The sequence below is a fragment of the Spodoptera frugiperda genome, chromosome 14 (genome assembly GCF_023101765.2).
Source record: "Spodoptera frugiperda isolate SF20-4 chromosome 14, AGI-APGP_CSIRO_Sfru_2.0, whole genome shotgun sequence".
NCBI classification, from domain to species: Eukaryota; Metazoa; Arthropoda; class Insecta; order Lepidoptera; family Noctuidae; genus Spodoptera; species Spodoptera frugiperda.
The window spans coordinates 7,426,780-7,433,134 of record NC_064225.1 but is presented as its reverse complement, the minus strand read 5'-3'; the positions used below and the strand labels follow the sequence as shown (position 1 = coordinate 7,433,134).

The window sequence follows — 6,355 nt, the reverse complement described above, 5'->3', positions numbered from 1 at the left end:
CCTAATTCTAATGATATTAAAATTTATTTATTTATTTATTTATTCTTAGGAAAGCTTACAGACTAATAACAATATTAATAACTTAATTTATATCTAATTCGCTAACAACAAGCTTCCACCGTTAAATGACTATATAAAAATAATGTTACTGTCACAGACTGACCTTAAAAAAAACAACACTGCTCTTTATTCTTAACTGAGCATACATGTTAAACATTATTGTAATTTTAGTTTGAACATAAATTAGTATAAGTAAAGTAAAGTAAAGGAAACAAATATTATTTGTATCCTCGGAAATAATACAGACCATACACAACAACATATATGTATATAAAAATAAAAATAATATATATAATTTTAGGTAATGTGTTATATTATAAAGTTCGACATCATATACGGGAGTTGTCTTTAAAGTATTTATTTGCTAATAGACGTTTTACTGTGATAGCTTTCATACAAAAAAGATCTACATCTAAGTCTTCTGGCATGTTATTGAATGCATGTGCTGCACGCAAGAGAAAGGTATTTTTTCTGTAATTGGTCGAAACAGAAGCAATCTGCATAAGTGGTCTACGCCTGAGCCCTAGAAGGTTAGTGCGTAGGTGTAACTTAGATAATAGTTCGGGGCAATCAATCGACCCATTGGCTATATTAACGAAAAAGAAATATCATTAATATCACGCCTGTAGTGTAATGGTAGAAAGTGATATCTTTTACATCGGTGGTTGTAATCATCTGAATACTGCCGTGCTTTGTAATCTAAGTATCTAAGAAATTTCTTTTGTACAGCTTCAATACGAGACTTATATATTTCGTACCGAGGGTTCCAAACTTGTGACGCGTATTCCAAGTGACTACGAACGAAAGCACAATATAGAATTTTTATTGTTTTTAAAGAACGAAAATCAGCTGAAACTCTCATAATAAATCCCAGCGCCTTTGATGCTCTATTAACAATATAATCGATGTGTTGATCAAATAAAAGTTTATGGTCCATTATTACCCCTAGATCTTTCATGGTGGAGACTTTATTCAGAACTATATTGTTTAATTTATATTCAAAATTAATAACCATTTTTTGTCGGGAGTACGTGATTTGGAAACATTTGGCCACGTTTAGTTGCAGTTTATTATGGACACAATAATCCTCGAACCTTGCAAGATCATTTGAAGTTGCTCAGCATCTGATATATCTTTAACTTTTTTATGTATCTTCATATCATCCGCATAAAGTAAGATGTAACTGTGTCTGAAACATTTTTGTATGTCGAAGATAAACAATGTAAACAACAGAGGTCCTAAGATTGAGCCTTGGGGTACTCCGGAAGGAACATAATTCCAGCCAGATATGTACCCTTTTAGTACTACCGCCTGAGTGCGATTCTCAATATATGATGAAAACCAACGGTAAAGGTCTCCATGAATACCTATTGACAATAATTTATCCAGTAGCACAGAATGATTTATTCGGTCAAAACATTTGGAATAATCTGTATATATAACATCCACTTGTGCACGCTGGTCCATGCCTTCAGATATGAATTCATGGGAGAGTATGAGATTAGAAGTTGTGGATCGCTTTCTAAGGAAACCATGCTGTTCATCACCAAAATTGATTTTCACTGCTTCATAAACTTGTTTATATATTATTCTTTCCAGGAGTTTAGAAAAGAGACATATCTTAGAAATGGGGCGGTAATTATCTACATTTGACCGATCTCCCTTTTTAAATACAGGGGTGATAAATGCAGATTTCCAAACCCTTGGTACAGTCCCTTCTGACACCGATCGCTCAAATAAAATGCACACCGGATCCACCAGACTAACCGCACATTTAAATATGAAAATAGGTGGTATAGAATCAGGACCGCCCCCTTTTGTCAAATCCAGGGATTTCATCAACTTCAATACCTCGTCCTTACAAATTTCAATAGAGCTTATGTTAGTTACGGTATTATTATGTTCTCTAGAAGGTAAGGAATTAATAGAATCCGGGCTTTGGAAAGTGGAATGAAACCAATTTGAAAATAAATTACTTATCTCATCACCTGTTTCAGCGATGGTGTCACGGTAATGCATCACATTAGGGAATACATTAACCGTTCTTTTGCTTTTTACATATGACCAGAATGATCTCGGATTGTTTATTATAGCAGATTCAATTTTAGCCATGTACGTATTAAAGCAACTTTTTTCTACTTCAATAGCTCTGGTCCGTAACACAGAGAAAGAATGATAATCAGATAAGTTCTTATATGTTTTATATTTGCGATGGTACTTATATTTTTCTTTTAAAATTTTTATTAGTGCCGTGTTGTACCATGAAGGATACGCAGCATTTTTTGATAATTTTAGTGGAATAAATTTATCCCTAAGCTCGTACAATTTTTTATAGAAAAATGCAACCGCGTCTTCCAGGGAGCCAGTGCGTAAAAATTCAGTCCAATTAATTTTTTCAAGTTCATTTGTAATAGAAGTATAGTCACCTTTGGAAAAAATAAATTTGTTTGTTCTATTGTCCGTAAGTTTATCATCCCATCAAAAACATCCTGTAAAAAACCCAAGTCTCGCAGCTCAGTCTTTCTACCGTCAAAAGTTGTGAGATCCATGTAATACCAAGTCGGTTAATCTATTTAGTGTCTACTTGAAGGACCTTCTGTCTTAAGTTATTACATAAGTTATTATCATGCCAATATTAAAAATATTTAACGTTTTAAACAAATAGATCGACTTGGACATCGCTTGATTTGATTATTAGTATGTATCACACTACACAGCACGACGGGCCAGCGACCAACAGGAACGAGAGTTTCAATCGCGTGAGGCGCGAGAGACTAAAGAATCTAATATAATATTGTAATATTCATTTTGTTTTCATGCGATGTCCAAGTCGATCTATTTGTTTAAAACGTTAAATATTTTTAATATTGGCATGATAATAACTTATGTAATAACTTAAGACAGAAGGTCCTTCAAGTAGACACTAAATAGATTAACCGACTTGGTATTACATGGATCTCACAACTTTTGACGGTAGAAAGACTGAGCTGCGAGACTTGGGTTTTTTACAGGATGTTTTTGATGGGATCTCACTTCTTTTTGTAGAGCCTTTCTTTTTGATACCATCTACTTCTAACGAATTTTGTTAAAGGTCTTATGATATTTTCTTATTTTTATATGTAGTCTTCCTCTTTTTCTTTTCCGGTAGATCAGGAAAGCATTTTACATCTAAATCCTTATCTCTGGAATCTATATAACAGATTTAAATTATAATATATTGTTTTATTAGATTTTCGTACTTCAAGACATGTCCAATCATGTGTTTTTCATTACGTCGACCATTTTACAAGTAATAATGTTGTTCAGTTTCATGGGCTAAACACACCCTTACCCACCCTATACCCCCTCCCTTGCCTCATATGGTAGGTACCTATCTACACCTATTAAATTTATAACCACCACCAACCACCAACTGCATAAATAACTTTGTAGTCCCATATATTTATATGGGATTACAAAGTTATTGATGCAGTTGGTGTATTTGGAAAACTGGACCGAAATTACAAAATATTTAAGTTTTCCCATGATTAAGACACTAAACTCTATATGTATTCCAAATATGAAGCTTCTAAGTCTGCTAGAAGTGCCTTGGACTTTTGATGATCGGTGAGTCAGTGAGTGACAAAATTTAGAAACTTTAACAAGTTGTCATTCTTAAACTACTGGTTCAAATTGACTGAAATTTTAAATATTCCGTGTTTATACAATGCCGGATTAGTTACTGAAGATTCAGGTTTCTTGCTTTATCCACAACCGAATTATAGGGGGTCGAAAAAGGCCCGAATTGCTTCGAGAAAAGGATGGTACGGCCGTGCCGCTTTTTTTGCTCGACTTGGCGGGCACTGCCGTGCCCCCAGATGTTCAGCAAAATCTGCTTGTATTATTAAAGGGTTATGATGCAAGTCTATAGGTAATGCAAGTGGATTTACGCATTTATTTACAACAACATTGTCATTGCAAAAGATAAGATCTAAAATTCTATTATTTATATTACGCACACTGTTGTACTGGGCGAGACTATAAGTGTATACCGCGTCGAAAAAGTCCTTTACCGTCGGACATGTAATATTAAAAGGGCTTAATTCACCATTGTGGGATGTGTCAGACCATTCAACAGAGTTACCGAAGTTAAAATCACCTAGTAAAATATATTTATCTAACGGATTATTTAGTATTAGGTTGTTTAGGTTATTAGTAAAATTAAGTAATTGTGTGTTATAAGAGTTGCCAATGTTTTCCTTACATAAATAAAGGGCACATAGGTGTAGCTTATATTTTACTGAAGGTCTAGACTTTTTTAGGATAATGGTTACCCATATATCTTCGGCAGAACTGCGCCATTCGGGTCTTTCGATCACTGTGAGTTCCTTTTTGACCGCAATTAATACGCCACCACCACATTTTTGGACAGTACGGCCGTAATCGCGATCGCGTCTCCACACAAGATATCGATCGTCAAATAGTTCACTACTAAAAATATCATCTACTAGCCACGTTTCCGTAAAAACAATAACATCATAGGCGCTAAGACAAATATTACGATATAAATTACTAGTTTTCGTACGTAGTCCGCGTACATTCTGGTAATAAATATTAATAGAAGACACAGTAAATATTAGCAATAACAATATAAATAATGTATATAAAAAACCATGTCGTTAAATAAATAAGCATACATACAGTTATAAAACTCCACTTAATAGAAATAAAATTGTTACAATTAATATGTTTTGTGCGGGTATAAGTTAAATATTTAGTATAAGATGTAAAACACGGCAGAACACAGTTAACAAAACAACACACCATCAAAAGGCGACCATATAATGACCGATGAATAGGAACAAAAGGCGATCCATAGTTACAAAAAAATATAGATATCAATTTGATACATTCAAAAATAAGCCTTATGTAGATTAAAATATGGTTAAGATTGCATTGAGATGCAATTATAGCAGGTGGCGAATACTTTAAGTATTTGCAACGACACACATCTGCTTGACACAGTAACTTTTGGAAAACAAACGATTCACTCACCGGACAGCAATGCTCAAACTTTGAGTTTAGAATACTTATTAATGTTGTTGTGTAGGTCGATATGAAAACTAAAACTATGTGAAATATCAGCAGAAAACGAAATTGCAGTAAATCACCTATACAATTTTTACAAGATCTTTCTCCGATTTTATTATTATGACTGGTGATGTCTGTTTTCCGAATATGTATTTTGGCATGCTTGACCCACACGTAGCGGAAATTTGCTTCATTCGCCGCCTTTTTGATCTTAGACAGAAGATTCTTGTTTTTAGTTGTTAGGTGATCATTTATATAAATTCTATGTTTCCCCTTTAATTGTAGTTGATCAGCCGTTAAAGGAGTGGTCTTAAATTCGCTTCTTGCCGCTGCTATAAAGTCTTCCTTTATGTATCGACTTGAGAAACAGACTATGATGGGCTTGATACTTTCAGGTTCCCTTGTTGGAACCCTGGTTACAAAATTAATTTGATTTTTGTTTATTGGATAATTTATTTTAGTACCAATCTTCCGCATAATATCAAATAAATTCTCGTTTTTGGTTTGCTCTATACCCTTTACTTCCACGTTACTCATACGCGACCATTGTTCTTTCTGGTCGGAGTCTTCCTCCAGTTTCTCCAGCCTCACCATCACTGAATCTATTTGCTCTTTAACTTTCACCGCCTGAGAAACTCGAGATTCCATGCCGTTAATTTTTTTATTAAGATCATCAATAATTCCTGTGAATTGAGTGTGAAACGACGATTTGAACTCAGCGAATTCGGTTCTTAAGGCTAAAAATTCATCCTTTAGATTCTCCAGTGGCGCCATCTTTGCACTTAAAGCACGAATTTCATGCAGGATAGCGGATTCATTTTCAGGTCTCGGTGAGCTGGGTGGTTGTGGCGTATTAGACTGCTTACATTTGAAGCAACGCCATGTGAGCTTCCTATCACCCAGTTTACGGTATCCAGCTTCAGTTACGCCACTACATTGGAAGTGCAGAAACTGACAGCAGGCTGTACACTGTACACCCTCTAAGACATTGTCATCACAGGAACCACATTTTTGATTTTCCATTTTTGAGGTAATGACTGAAGAACTTTGAGAAACACTTGTTTATTAGGAGCGACAAAAACGATGTTCGCACTTGGACAGGCCTATGACACGACTGAACAAAATGAACATTAAAAATTTACTAATACTTTTTCGTGTTTCAAAAATATTCTTTTGATACTTTATACTTTTTTTGCTGGTAATATTATCAACTTAATGTCACTGT

At 34.4% G+C, this 6,355-nt stretch overlaps 1 pseudogene; it reads right to left on the bottom strand.

The window, feature by feature from the left end:
* Positions 1-5,210: 5,210 nt before the first annotated feature.
* LOC126910594 (uncharacterized) lies at positions 5,211-6,307 on the bottom strand (annotated as a pseudogene).
* Positions 6,308-6,355: the final 48 nt, after the last annotated feature.